The following is a 15,951-nucleotide window of genomic DNA, read 5'->3' on the forward strand; positions in this document are numbered from 1 at the left end:
TTGAGGAAAATCAGAAGGGCAAAGAGGGTACATGAGATTGCTTTTGCTAATAGGGTTAAGGAGAATCCAAAAGGGTTTTTATAAATACATTACGGACAAAAGGGTAATGAGGGAGAGAATAGGGCCCCTCAAAGATCAACTAAGAAGCCTATGCGTGGAGCAGCAGGAGATTGTGTGTGGGTATTTTGCTTCAGTGTTTATTGTGGAGAAGGACATGAAAGGTACAGAACTTGGGGAAATAGATGGTGACATCTTAAAATGTCCATATCACAGAGGTGATGGTGTGGGTGTCTTGAAATGTATAAAAGTGGATAAATCCCCAGGACCTGTTCAGGTGTACCCTAGAACTCTATGAGAAGCAATTTCTGTGCCCCTTGCTGAGATATTGGTATCATTGATAGCCACAGGTGAGGTGCTGGAAGACTGGAGGTTGCCTAACGTGGTGCCACGGTTTAAGAAGGGTGGTAAGGACAAGTCAGGAAACTATAAATCAGAGAGCCTGACATCGGTGGTGGGCAAGTTGTTGGAGGGAATCCTGAGGGACAGGATTTCCATGCATTTGGAAAGGCAAGGACTGATTAGAGAGAGTCAGCATAGGTTTGTGCACAGGAAATCATGTCCCATGAACTGGATTGATTTTTTGAAGAAATATAAAGTGGATTGATGAAGGCAGAACAATGGGCATAATCTATATGGACTTCAGTAAGGTATTCAACAAGATTCCCCATGGGAGACTGATTTGCAAGGTTAGATCTCATGGAAGACAAGGAGAACTTGCCATTTGGATACATAACTGGCTCAACGGTAGAAGACAGAGGATAGTGGAGGAGGGTTGGTTTTCAGACTGGAAGTCTGTGACCAGTGGAGTGCCACAAGGATTGGTGCTGGGTCCAGTACTTTCATCAGTTATATAAATGATTTGGATGCGAGCACAAGAGGTATTAAGTTTGCAGAGGACACCAAAATTGGACATGTAGTGGACAGTGAAGAAGGTTACCACAGTATACAATGGGATCTTGATCAGGTGGCCCAATGGGCTGAGTAGAGGCAGATAGCGTTTAAGTTAAAATGTGAGGTAATTCATTTTGGAAGAGCAAATTAGAGCAGGATTTATACTCTTTATGGTAAGGTCCTGGGGAGTGTTGCTGAAAAAAAACTTTGGAATGCAGGTTCATAGCTCCTTGAAAATAGAGTCGCAGGCAGATTGGATAGTGAAGGCTGCATTTGAAATGCTTTCCTTCGTTGGTCAGAGCATCGAGTATAGGAATTGGAAAGTCATGTTGCGGCTGTATAGAACGTCGGTTTGTTCACTTTGGGAATATTACATGGAATTCCGGTCTCCTTCCTATTGAAAGGATTAGATTAGATTACTTATGTGGAAACAGGCCCTTCGGCCCAACAGGTCCACCCCGACCAGCAGAAGCGCAACCCACCCATACCCATTCCCCTACGTTTACCCCTTAACCTAACACTACAGGCAATTTAGCATGGCCACTTCACCTAACCCGCACATTTTTAGACTGTGGGAGGAAACCGGAGGAAACCCACGCAGACACAGGGAGAATGTGCAAACTCCACACAGACAGTTGCCTGAGGGGTCTCTGGCATGTTGTGAAACTTGGAAGTCATTTCTGAACCCTTTCAAGGGTGCTGCCAGGGTTGAAGGATTTGATCTTTTGGAAGAGGCTGAATAGACAGGGGCTGTTTTCCCTGGCCACAGGAGTGACCTTACGGAGGTTTATAAAATCATGAGTGGCATAGATTGGGTAAAAAGACCAAGGTATTTTCCCTGGGAACTACAGAACAAGAGGGAACAGGTTTAAGGTGAGAAGGACACAAATATAAAAGGGACCAAAGAGGCAATGTTTTCACGCAGAAGGTGTCCTGTGCACAGAATGAGCTGCCAGAGGAAGTGGAGGGTGGTGGTACAATTACAGCATTTAAAAGGCATCTGGATAGGTATGCAAATAGGGTTTAGAGGCCAAGCACTGACAAATGAAACTTGATTCAGTTAGGACATCTGGTTGGCATGGATGAGTTGGACCAAAGGGGTCTGTTTCCATGCTGTACATCTCTACGACTATGACTCTGGAACAAAGCTGCTCTGATACGATACCAAAAATGCAGTTCGCTTGTAATGGAAATGTCCCATTTGTCACTATCAGCAGCAGCTGAAACTCCTTTGCTATGCCTAGCTGAAGGCAGACCTGTGACAAATCCCCCTGCCAGTCCACGGAATAGGTCTTCAATGAGTGGAAGGGGATATTGATCCACACACAGTATCAATTGATTGTGACCTTAAAGTCACCACAATTACAGAATGAGGGTGTCACTGGTCAGGCCAGCATTTATTGTCCATTCCCAATTGTTTAAGAGTCAACCACATTGCTGTGGGTCTCGGGTCACACATAGGCATTGCCACAAATGTTCTTGTCGCTACACTTCAGGCAATGTTAGTATTCTTGATAGGGTGCTGAGGAAGTTTACAAGAATGGTTCCAGGGAAGAAAGATTACAAGATTATGTTGGAGAAGCTGTGGTTGTTCTCCTTGGAGGTCTCGACATTGAAGGGATATGCAACAGAAGTGTCAAAAATGTGACCAAGATGTAAAAAAACTATGACAGCTTTAGATTCGATAGACAAAAAACTGAAGACATTTATTGATGATACATTAATTGATTATACAAATATCAGGTGATACAGATTGAAGGTTTTGATCCAGAGATGTCAGGGTGTTGATTAGAGAAACCACTTATACCCAAGTGGTAATGATGCAGATACGTGTGATGAGGCAGTGAAAGCAGAGACATACAATGACTTCAAATAAAAAGGAAAACAAATTTGCACTTTAGGTAGATAAAGTTCAAGGGCTCCATGGCTCGATCGTGGGAATTGGACTGATTTAAGTTGCTTCACAGAATGGCTGCAACAAATTTGGTTAGCTGAATATCCTTCATTTTGTGAATAGCTCTTTCGCTTCTGTGAATGTGCTGTTCTTTGAACTTTACTATCAAGGAAATTTGGACATTGTAATTTAACCATTCTGAAATACCTAACTGAGTTATAGAGAATAGCAATCTAGAGAGATTAATCAGCATTTTAACATCCTTGCAAATCAATTTGACTACAAAGTGATACAAAATTCAAAAGCTCCAAAACAGCAATAGAAATTCTGGAAAGTATGAAAACAGGCAAGTCCCAGGGTCAGATGGGGTTTATCCTAGGATTCCGTAGGAAGCCAGGGAGGACAATGCAGAGCCTTTAGCTTTGATCTGTGTCAGCATGGTCTACAGGAATAGTGCTAGATGACTGGAGGATAGCAAACGTTGTCCCCTTGTTCAAGGACGTAAGTAGACACAACCGTGGTAGTTATCGACCAGTGAGTCTTACTTCAGCTGTGGGTAAAGTGTTGGAAAAGGTTGTAAGAGGTAGGATTTATAATAATCTGGAAAGGAATAATTCGATTAGGGATAGTCAACATTTTGTGAAGGATAGGTTGTGTCTCAAAACCTTATTGAGTTCTTTGAGATGGTGACCAAACAGGGAGATGAGGGTAAAGCAGTTGATGTGGTGTATATGGATTTCAGTGAAGCATTTGATAAGGTTCCCCACGGTAGGCTATTACACAAAATATAGGCATGGGATTGAGGATGATTTCACGGTTTGGATGAGAAATTGGCTTGGTGAAAGACAAGAAGCTAAAAAGCACAACACCAGGTTATAGTCCAACAGGTTTCTTTGGAAGCGCTAGCTTTCGGAGCGCTGCTCCTTCATCAGAAACCTGTTTGACTATAACCTGGTGTTGTACGATTTTTAACTTTGTATACTCCAGTCCAACACCGGCATCTCCAAATCATGAAAGAAGACAGAGGGTGGTGGTCGATGGGAAATGTTCATCATGGAATTCAGTTATTATTGGTGTACCGCAAGGATATTTCAGGTCAACTGCTGTTTGTCATTTTTATAAATGACCTGGATGAAGTGCAAAAGGATGGGTTAGTAAATCTGGCAATCACGAAGGTCGGCAGAGTTGGAGATAGTGCTGATGGATGTTCCAGGTCACATAAGCTGCAGAGCTGGGCTGAGGGGTGGCAAATGGAGTTTAATGCAGAAAAGTGTGAGGTGATTCACTTTGAAAAGAGTAACAGGAATAAAGAGTATTGGGCTAATGGCAAGATTCTTGGTAGTGTGGATGAGCAGAGAGATCTGTGTCCATGTACATAGGTCCCTGAAAGTTGCCACCCAGGTCGATAGGGTTGTTAAGGCAGCATACGGTGTATTAGCTTTTATTGGTAGAGGGATTACATTTTGGAGCCAGAATGTCATGCTGCAGCTGTACAAAACTCTGGTGCAGCCGCACTTTTGCGTACAGTTCTGGTCACATTATAGGATTGAAGAGGAAGCTTTGGAAATTGTTTTCTATTCCTGTCTGTACAATTTAAGTTACCAGATGTATTTCAACTATCAAGTTTCTTCACTGTTCTTTGTTGTACCATTTAGAAATTACCTTACTCATTGTTGCATCCAAAGCTGGTGATCTCATTTGCTTCCAATGGAATTTAATTGCCACAGGTTTGCCCACTTAAATTACATAATTTTCATTTTGTGTACCTAAATCTACTACTCAGTGCCACTGATGACAAATCTGGCTCTGTGGCCACTAAAACAGACAGCTCTCAACACAGATCCTTATAATCACAGCTTGCTGTTTTGATGATATATTGATTATCTATCTTCTGTTACTCATCCAATTTCCTAGATTGGCAAATTATTGACCTTCAACCCCACAGTCTCCAACTTTTACAATTTCTACAAACTTACTTTTGAACTTCACCATGCACAATAATTTTCAAAGGCATTCCCATCCCTTAGTTAGTCATTTTTCTCAAGATGAAATTATTAAGTCAGACACAACCTACCCATGACAAATCCTTTCTGGGTCTCAGTGATCAACTGCAAGACAGGAAAGCATACTTTCTTTCTCTGAATAGCAGAAGACTGAGAATTTACTTATGAATTCATTTACGTGATGTGGACTTTTATCTAGGCAAGTATTTATTGCTCATCCCTAATTGACATGGAGAAGGTGGCAGCAAGCTTCTTGAAAAACTGCAGTCCATGGGGTGGAGGTATACCTACAATACAGTTAAAGGAGGGAGTTCTAGAATTTTGACCAAACTACACTGAAGGAAGGGGTAACATATTTTCCAAATAAGGATGGTGAAATGGCTTCAAGAACTTGGAGGTGGTGTTCCCACACACCTGCTGCCCTTGTCCTTCTAGCTGATAATCATGGGTTTGAAACATGTTATCCAATGAACCTTGGCAAATTTCTGCATTGCGTCATGTAAATGGTTCATACCATTGAGAGCATCAGTGGTAGGAGTGAATGTTTATGAATGTGATGCCAGTCAAGTACGTTTTTTTGCCCTCAATATGCAAGCTTGGGTGCAGTTCCAACAGCAGTCAAACAGGAAACTGGGGAGTATGCTATCATATTTCTGATTTGTGCCTTGTCGATGGTGGACAGGCTCTGGGGCATCCGGTGGGGAGCTACTTGTTGTAGGATTCCTAGCCTATGATCACCTCTTGTAAACATGGCATTTATATAGATGATCTAGTTCAGCTTCCAATCAATACCGATCCCAAGCATATTGCTACTGGGGGATTCAGGGAACATCGCTCCTTAACATTCAATGGCTAGATTTTGTCTTGCTGGGAAATGGTCACTGCTGGCATTTGTGTGGCATAAATATTACTAGCCATTTCTCAGTTCAGACTTGGATATGTGCCAGGTATTAACGAAATGCAGTTATCAGCAAACATTCTCGACATCAGGTCAGAAGTGGGAAAATCACTGCTGAAGCAGCTGAATATGTTTGGGCATAAGACACTATACAATGATATCTAGAAACTGAGCTGACCGACCTCTAACACAATTGTGCAACATACAATTTTGAACAATTGCAAGCTTCTCTTTCTTCCCTTCTCTTCTTGCCCTTCTGATTCCTCTACAGATCCTTGATGGTACACTTGGTCAAGTGCCACCTTGGTATCATAAGTAGTCATCCCTACCTCTGCTCTGGGATTCAGCCCAATCGGAGTGCAAATGAAATAGCCATGGCTAATCAAGGGCTTTTGATGATCTATCACTTTACTGATGATAGAGTGTAGACTGATGGGTCAGCAGCAGGTCAAGTTAGATTTGCCCTGCTTTTGTTGGATTAGTTTCTATTTCGAAAAGGCATCGCTCCCCCGGGTGAACTGAGCAGCACTTTCGAACTCCTAACTCTGCCCTTTAGCCCATGATTTGCAATACTTCTGTAGCCAATCTGGTTTGGCTTCTCCCTCATATCCATCTTGATTATCTCGTTACCAAAATTACCTTCACTCTTGCCTTTCCTGTTTCCCAGGTCAAAAATGTGAAGAGTTGTCATCAATCACCAGATCAGATTGCAAGCACTCATGCTCTTGTTCTCCTCGACCAAACTGTTCGTTACTTCAAAGACTGTACCAAAGAGAAAGATAACCTGCAACTTCTCTACCTCAAAACCAAGTGTGTTCTTCTGAGAAAAATATTTCAACTGTACAGAGCCGGAATACTGTGTTCAGTTCACAAACAACTGCAAAAAACAGCATGGAGTCAAACCCCCCCTTGACTACTCATTGCATGGCCTGTTTATGGCCAACTTGAAAAGCCCCAGTAGTTGACTCAAGGAGATCCTCCAATCCTGGTGGGCAGGAAATTCAGGAGGGTAGTGCCAAAAAACAAGCAGAATCTAAAGAGTAGTATCTTCAAAGTGAAGCAGGGATTGTAACCTACCACATTCAACTAACATGAAACACTGACTCCAGTCTACAGGAATGAGTGGTTTGGGAGTTCATGAACAACCACAAATTCTTTGAGAGCTGGTGCATGCAACATCATCCTAAGGGGAATACTTCTCCAGAAAGCATATAATGTATACCTCGACAATTTTCCACATTGCCAGGTAAATGTCAGCTTTACCTTTCCATTTAACAGTTGGAGCATAAGTCTACAGCACTATTGTCAAATTTTGTCAGAACCCATAGCCTCCACAGTATCCAATGCTTTATGCTGTTTCTTGATATCAGAGCAAATCAAATTGACTGAAGATCACTTAGAAGAGGTAGAGAAGAATTTAATGGCTGTAGTGGATGCAAATGCTACACGTTCATCTTTTGCACAGAAGTGGACTCCCCAATTGTATAGGATGGGAATATTTGTCAAGCCACATCCACCATTGAGTTGTTTAATTATACCCCATTCATTACTGGATTTGGACTACTGCAGAGGCTAGATCAGATTTGTTTATTGTGGGTTCACATAGCTCTGTTTAATACTTGCCACTTATGCTGTTTGGAATGCACTTAGTAGTGTTCTAACTTCAAATTGATACCTCAGTTTTAGGTACACCTGGTACTGCTCCTGGAATGCTTTTACACTCTTCACTGAAGCAAAGTTTGATTCCCTAGCTTGATGATAATGATAGAGTCGACAACACACCAAACCAAGAGGTTGAATATAGTGTTGAAGTACAATTCTGTTGTTGCTGACTGCCCACCGCACCTCATGGTGATACAGTCAAGCTACTATTCTGTTGAAATCCATCCCACTTAGCAGGTAAAGCTACACAATGTGATGGAGGGTATCCTCGATGTGAAGGCAGAACTTTGAATCCATAAGGAATGTGATGTCATCAGCTTTATTGATTTGTCATGGACAGCTGCAGATTGGAGGAGGACGAGATGAAATGCTTATTCTCAGTGGTTCCCTCTAGCAGCTGTGTCGTTTAGAATTTGACCAGCACAGCCTGACTACGTTGTGATCTTGCCACCTATACTTCTTTCTCCAAATTGTGAGTACAACTTCATTACCTAAGTGCAGGAATATACTTGTTAGTCATCATGTTTCCATGCTCACATTTGACCTGGACACACTTCGTGTGTGTCTGGGGTTACTGTTGATGAACAAATCAAGAAATGTTGCTATTTGGAAGGAGTGAGTGCCTCTGAAAGTCAACCACAAAGTTATCATGCACATACAATAAATAATTAGGAAAGCGAATGGTACATTTAGCTCTATTATAGAATTTGGATAGCAAAAATATTTACTGGAATGAGAGAATTCCACTAAGTGAGTAGACTGTGCCTACAATCCACAGAATGTAGAAAAATGTGTGAGGATCCCATCAAAACACCATTCTTAAGGGGCTTGAAAGTGTAGATCTGAGAACAATGTCTTCCTTGCATTATGATTTGGAGATGCCACCTGATGAAGGAGTGACGCCCTGAAAGCTAGTGTGCTTCCAATTAGACCTGTTGGATTATAACCTGGTGTTGTGTGATTTTGTTCCCTTGCATTAGGTGTTAAGATTCCCAGAAGGCAGCACTGGCCATTCAGAACTGAAGAGGAGATACTACCTCACGTAAAAAGGCAGTGTATCTGTGAAATTCTGTTTCAGATCATTGAGTAGGTTCAGAAAAAAAATGAGGTGTCATTTTGGATAGTTAGGGATGGGGAATAATGCAGCAAGATGGACTTAAGGTAGATAATTCATTATTATTTTAAATGGCAAAGCATGCTCAAAGGGATAAAGAGTTTCCCTGCTCCTGCATATATTCTTATGTTCGAAGGATTAGACTTAGCTCATCTGCAAAGAGTGTTCAGCTCAAGGAGACAAATGAATGGTTGTCCCTTCCCCTTTATTTTCAGTATTCATAATATTAGCACCCAGAGAAGTTACATCTATTATTACTTTCCAATCATCACTGAGCTTCACTAGTAAACTGGCACTTTAATACTGTTTTATTTCCTAAGTTTGCATCAATTCTATGAATAAATCTTTGTGCCACTGAGATTCATTGAAGACAAGTAAAATCATGGTAACAGCAGAACAACAGCTACTGTTGGGCCAAAGGTCAAACTCCATTCTAAATTATACCTCCTTTCGAAGGTGAGTTTTGACAATGAGTAATTAGGCCAATATAGTCTATAAAACTGAATGATTGTACTTATGAAAACATTAAGAAAAAAAAAAGAAAAATTTGGACATAGCTGCCAACTGTTTGGTGATTCTGGAGCTATGCCCATGCTCATGCTCAGGACTCTAATTGTCCACTATTTTGTAGTAAGGTAAAATAAACCGAAACGGGGAAGATGGACAGAATGACAGGAAACAAAACACTCCAAAGAAATATTGTTAGATTATAACTTTTAAGTTATCAAACATTAACCAGTAATCTCCACACACATGGTTGAGGATTAGCAATGTTGATAATGCTACATTTTTCAAACCAGTCAAGAAAACTTTTAAAGAGTTACAACACTCTGCTAAACTTTTCTAGCACAGTATCCATGTACAACATTTAACCAGTTAAACCATTTCATTAGCTAATCAATAAACACTTAACAGATGTATGTTTAAAATGTTAAATCCTACCAGTTTGGCAGCAACACAATAAAACAAACAAATTTCCCAATTGCCAGCAGGAACCTCAAGTGTTTCATTCATTTGGTTTCTATATAGTTCCTCAGGTAATTGAAAATAAGTGACAATTAAACTAAAACTATTCTCCATAAAACCACTGATTCGGCCATTCTTTCAAATCAACATTCAATGCTGGAACAGATTGAGAAATACTTCTTAGGCCTTGAAAAAAATTCCCCAAATCTTCAAGTCCTTCCCATTTCATTTCTGTATTCTCGTGTTGCTTGTTTTGAAAAGGAAAATAATTCTTGGTAAGATTAGTAAATAAGCATTTTTTTTAAAAAGGCAATCATGTGAAACGGTTTGGCTTCACTACTTTGAATCAATAGCTCCCCAATCTTATCTAACGCTGCCAATCTTCACTCTACTTACTCCCACCCCCAAAACAAACCATGAACAATCAAGAGAAAGTAGACCTGACCACTTGAAATATCGCTCCATACAGGTCAGACATTTTTTCACAATGTAATTATGAATACACATCCTTTTCTCCACTAGCCAATCTGAAAAACTGAATTTCAGCCATACTAAATGGCGAAATTTGGTATTTAAAATTGACATTTTATGTCTGTCTATCTATTCCAACCTTTTGAAACTATAACTACTGTTTAACTTCGTTTGGAGGATATCAGTATCAAAAGCTGTTTTCCACCCAAGTGGAAGTGACGTTAACATTTTTAGGAAATAAGTTGCTTCTTCATTTGAGTAAAATGCTGTTACAGTTTCCGCAGTAATGCACAATCCTTGAACAACACACGCGAGTAAGGAAGCCAGACTTTCCCAGCATAATCTTTGCTGTCACCCAAGCAAATGCAAATATTCAGCGGCTTATTTAACCCCATCATCGTCTCTCTATTCCTTTTCTTGAAGTACCCAACAGTGCTCACCCTCGCTACTACTGAGTCCATAGTTTCTAAACTATGATTAAAGGGATACCTGTGGTATTTCAGATTCAAGACGCCCCTACTCTGGTCCCAGTTAATGAAGTATCCCAAAGCCATCAGAATGCGTTATCGCAAAAGTTCTGACAGAATGCTCAGCAATTAAACTTTTTCAACGTAACTTGTTTCGTAGGACTATACGATGGAATGTAACTGCGAAGCTGAAGTCAAAAGTTTCTCTGAAAAAAAGGCTTGCGTGCGCGCGCATTATACTTGTTTAAACGATGATCTCAGGTTTCCAGCTCCTGTTCACCCCAAACGTCTATTCTACAAGCTTTAAAACGCCCTTCACCACTACTTTACGTGGTGCACCGGACATTCCACAATGCACCAAAGAAAAACACTTTCCAAGTGCTCCTGTCGGGAACAAACACATACACGAGCAAATCATTCACAAGGTAAGGTGGGGAAGCAAAAGGAACGCAAAGACTAGGGAAAGAAACACTTACTTCAATCCTGATTGCTAGTCCTGCAAAAATGATGATTTTAGTTTGCCCCTGCCCACCGACGAACTAATTCACTCCCCAATAAGCCCCCACCCCCTCCACTGCCACAACTCTCTCCCTCGGTCACTCCTCCTCGACGCGCGTGCTACGGACACTTTAAAAAAAATGGCGACGCCTCGCCTGCGGGTGCGCGCACAATCCCAACTTTTTGTTCCCGTCCCAAAAAAAATGGAAAAAGTAACTGCCGCTGCGCGCGAACACACGCGGCTGAAACACCCGGCCCCGCCCTCACGCTCGCTCGCTTGCGCGCGCCAACACAAACTGCCCGGCCCTTCCCCCCCCCCAACAGCGGGTCAGAGATGAACTGCCGTCGGGTGCACGAGTGGACCGTGGCCGTTAGGAACGCACGAACGGAGAGGGAGGGGCGTTACTCGGAGCAACAAACGGAGTGAAAGTGTGTCCGAATCAAAAATCTCCTTGTGCAAAACTCCTGGGTAACGAATGTTTGAAGAAACCTGGCGATCGGGTGAATCCTCCACCTCCCCCCACCCCCCCCCCACTCTCCCTCGTCTTCGACCCCGTACACACATAACACCTCGTGAGAAATGATAGTCAACCTGAGTCGTTCACACGCCAAGAGACCGAGGCAGACAGGGTTAAAACTCGAAAGCTTTCCTTACTGCCTTGTAAATTACGAGAGGTGATGGTGCAGTTTCGAAAGAATACGCAAAATGTGGTGTCCAAGACGTCAGCATCGCCTACCTCCTTGAAATGCCTGTGGTCGGCCGTAGGTGTAATGTAAAATTTCCTGCGTGCCCAGATCAAGATCGTGGACGTGTATGGTTACTGTCGCTGAGTTCCACGTCTCAGCGTTTCCCCGCACTAGTTCACCTTCATGGGGATCCTGGCCTTTCAAAGGTTGTGGATTATTATTTTTTTTCCGCGCTTCTCCCCCCCCCCCCCCGCAAATTTCCGGTCGAGTTGTGCACGCACATGGCAACAACTGCAGGCATCCTCTTTGAGGAAGGCTCCTGGAACAGCCAGCATGTTGACTACGGGACAGCAGTCGGCAGCCAAAAGGCGACGGCAGCTCTCAGGCTTACCCTGCCTTTAGCGGTCTTCACATTCAGCTCTGCCATAAAAGTTTCCACTCGCGTCCAAAAGTTTAAACCAATTCATCATATCTGGAGCAGCGTGTTTACTGCCTTCCCTTCTCTGAACCCCACTCTCTGAACACCCCAGAATTCATCTTCAAGGAGGTTATCTATCTTTGAAGCGATAGCGTTTTTTATTTACACATTTGCCTTGCAGACTCGCCCAGTATAGCAGATGGAGCAGTTCTCCAGCAGTTGAGGAATTACTTACTACCAGCTGTGGGTCTGCTCTGCTGACGTCCATAGTTGATCCAGAAAGAACGCTTATTAGCTGTTCTAATCTCAAAAGCAGATGTGTCTCCACCTCGTGAACACCTAACAAAAAAGATAAACCGAATGAAATCATTCGCAAAAAGAAAAATACACGTCGTAAACTAATTATATTAAAGAGAGATGATTGCATTTTCATAAAAAGGCACGATAGAAGGCAGTGTTAAAGGTACGTCGATTTCATTTCACAGGAAACTCTAATATTATACCGATCAATCCGTGAACGAGACAGGGATAGATAGCTCTGAGCAACTCAAGAGTTAAATTAAGGATACAGTTTTGATAAGAATGCATTGTGCGGAGATGTTGCCAAATAGTAAACCATCACGGAAATATACTTCGTACATTTGAATTCGTGTACTCAGCTATTAATATGATAATTGTCAGAGCTCCGCATAAAAACTGTTGTTTTTTACTGTGCTCTCAATTTATCTCCGGCACTAGTTGTCCTCAGCACTGTTAGATTTAAAAGCAGGAAAATGGCTATTCAGTAACATCAGTGAGAATACCAGTCGAGAATAGAACCAGGGTCAAGTGTGATGCCGTTCGCGCAGGAAGTATCTCCACAGACCCTCTGCGTGGGTTCATTAGATTTAAAAAATACTTTAAAAATACTACTTGGTGGTTTCCTTTACGAGAGGAGAGAAGATTTCTTAATTTAACTTCGTAATCAGTTGTATTTTCAGAACGAAATAATTTAAACTTTGTTTTAAAATGTTATAATGACGAATTTGGAATTTCGTGTTTCAAAGACAATTACCTTATGTACTAATAAAGTTTATGTTATGAACAGAGGACCGGTTGACAACAACCAGAAATGAAAAATGTTCTTGTTGAAAAATTATGATTGTGTAAATTCTTTTTAAAACTTCTTTGTGGACAAAAATTAAACTGTATCATGAAAGCAGCTCCATTTATTCCTTAAATCCCATTCCTTAAAGTAAATGGGTGCCTTATTTGGAGAATCTTGAGGGGCATAGATGTGATGAATAGCAAGGGTCCTTTCCTGAGGTTGGGGGAATTCAAAACTAGAGGGCACAGTGTGAAGGTGAGAGGAGAAAGTTTTAAAAAGAACTTGTGGGACAACGCTTTGTAAGCGGAGAGTGGTTCATGTGTGGAATGAACTGCCAAAGGAAGCGGTAGGTGCAGGTACAATTACAACATTGAAATGACGTTTGGATAAGTACATGAATACAAAAGGTTTCAAGGACCATGGGCAAATGCAGGCAAGTGGGACCAGTTTAGTTTGGCCTAGGCTAATTGGACCGAAGGATCTCTTTCCATGCTGTATGATTCTGTGATGTCTGATGTAAGAAAAATAATTTGAAGCACACAAACAGCAATTCTTAAAGTTTATTAGAAGTGCCAAAAATCTTAATTATTTCTCAGTATATTGTTATTTAACCCATTCTAGCCCCATGGAAATAAATATCAATAATTTAATTCTATACATTCTATACCAAATGTAAAAAGTTAAAAATCACACATTTGAAAATGTGTTGCTGGTTAAAGCACAGCAGGTTAGGCAGCATCCAAGGAACAGGGGCGATGTGGATGTGATAGGTGGAAGGAGGTCAAGGTGAGGGTGATAGGCCGGAGTGGGGTGGGGGCAGAGAGGTCAGAAAGAAGATTGCAGGTTAGGAGGGCGGTGCTGAGTTGAGGGAACCGACTGTGACAAGGTGGGGGGAGGGGAAATGAGGAAACAGGAGAAATCTGAGTTCATTCCTTGTGGTTGGAGGGTTCCCAGGCGGAAGATGAGGCGCTCCTCCTCCAGCCGTCGTGTTGTTATGTTCTGCCGATGGAGGAGCCCAAGGACCTGCATGTCCTCAATGCAGTGGGAGGGAGAGTTAAAGTGTTGAGCCACGGGGTGGTTGGGTTGGTTGGTCCGGGCGTCCCAGAGGTGTTCTCTGAAGCGTTCCGCAAGTAAGCGGCCCGTCTCCCCAATATAGAGGAGGCCACATCGGGTGCAGCGGATGCAATAGATGATGTGTGTGGAGGTGCAGGTGAACTTGTGGCGGATATGGAAGGATCCCTTGGGGCCTTGGAGGGAAGTGAGGGAGGAGGTGTGGGCGCAAGTTTTACATTTCCTGCGGTTACAGGGGAAGGTGCTGGGAGTGGAGGTTGGGTTGGTGGGGGGTGTGGACCTGACGAGGGAGTCACGAAGGGAGTGGTCTTTGCGGAACGCTGATAGGGGAGGGAAATATATCCTTGGTGGTGGGTCCGTTTGGAGGTGGCGGAAATGACGGCGGAGATACGTTGTATACGGAGGTTGGTGGGGTGGTAGGTGAGAACCAGTGGCGTTCTGTCTTGGTGGCGGTTGGAGGAGTGGGGCTCAAGGACGGAGGAGCGGGAAGTGGAGGAGATGCGGTGGAGGGCATCGTCGATCACGTCTGGGGGGAATCTGCGGTCCTTGAAGAAGGAGGCCATCTGGGCTGTACGGTGTTGGAACTGGTCCTCCTGGGAGCAGATGCGGCTGAGACGAAGGAATTGGGAATATGGGATGGAGTTTTTACAGGGGGCAGGTGGGAGGAGGTGTAGTCCAGGTAGCTGTGGGAGTCAGTCGGTTTATAGTAGATGTCTGTGTTGAGTCGGTCGCCCGAGATAGAGATGGAAAGGTCTAGGAAGGGGAGGGAGGAGTCTGAGACAGTCCAGGTGAATTTGAGGTCGGGATGGAAGGTGTTAGTAAAGTTGATGAACTGTTCAACCTCCTCGTGGGAGCACGAGGCAACAAAAATCACACATTGCCAGGTTATAGTCCAACACGTTTATTTGGAAGCACTAGCTTTTGGAGTGCTGCTCCTTCATCAGGTGGTTGTGGAGAATAAGATTGCAAGACCCTTATTGTCTACAACCACCTGCTGAAGGAGCAGCGCTCTGAAAGCTACTGCTTCCAAATAAATCTGTTGGTCTACAACCTGGTGTTGTGTGATTTTTAATTTTGTACATCTCAATCCAACACTGGTGTCTCCAAATTATGACCAATGTAAATTACTCATAAAGGATCTCACCTATTTCCATTATCTGGCCTATTTCTTTACTACAGTTCTGCAGAGAAGCCAGCACACAACGAGAGAGAAGACTTATTTAGTGGACTACCCTCATTGTCTATTTTTCCACATCAAATAGACAGCTAGCTTCTGAATTCCTTTGAGAAGATCTTTGAAAAAATTGCATTGTGGGAGTTCAGTAGGATGCCTAATACTAACTTCAGATCTGTACTATCGATCTGCTATGGTGGCCTATAGACTACACCAAGTAATGTAACTGAATGTGTTTTATTCCTCATCTCTAGTCAAACAAGATTCTATCTATGTCACCTCTGAGACGTTCTCCCTCCAATATTCTGTAATGTTTTCTTTAATCAATATTGCCTCCTTTGTTTTTATCTTGAACATCTTGTATTCAGTAATATTTAATACCCAGTCCTGCTGTTCCTTGCTCCTCACCATAACATCATATTTCCATGTTGCTATCTGTGTATACAATTATTCCATTTTATTTACCACTCATAATATATGGACTATGACTCCATGACTTTATTATTTATCCTTTTAAGTAGAATCCACCAAATAGCTTACTATTTCTTGTTCTTTTACTATCTACCTCTTCCAATATTTTTGCAGATTGG

The 15,951-nt window shown here is 42.4% G+C and overlaps 1 protein-coding gene across 4 annotated transcripts in view; it reads right to left on the reverse strand.

Annotated features, from left to right (window-relative positions):
* grb10b (growth factor receptor-bound protein 10b) overlaps window positions 1–12,887 on the reverse strand; it is a 205,879-nt gene extending 192,992 nt beyond the window's left edge. Inside the window, exons 1-2 of one of the 4 annotated variants that reach the window (XM_060824834.1) lie at window positions 12,833–12,887; window positions 12,265–12,368 (exon numbers count right to left, since the gene is read on the reverse strand). The gene's annotated coding sequence lies outside the window, so the exon portion shown is untranslated. Of the gene's footprint in view, window positions 1–10,448; window positions 10,468–10,902; window positions 10,996–11,661; window positions 11,808–12,264; window positions 12,369–12,832 lie in introns of those variants that run through there. The other 3 variants (XM_060824835.1, XM_060824833.1, XM_060824838.1) reach the window with 3 other exon arrangements.
* Window positions 12,888–15,951: the final 3,064 nt, after the last annotated feature.

The sequence above is a fragment of the Hemiscyllium ocellatum genome, chromosome 5, assembly GCF_020745735.1.
Source record: "Hemiscyllium ocellatum isolate sHemOce1 chromosome 5, sHemOce1.pat.X.cur, whole genome shotgun sequence".
Lineage (NCBI taxonomy): Eukaryota > Metazoa > Chordata > Chondrichthyes > Orectolobiformes > Hemiscylliidae > Hemiscyllium > Hemiscyllium ocellatum.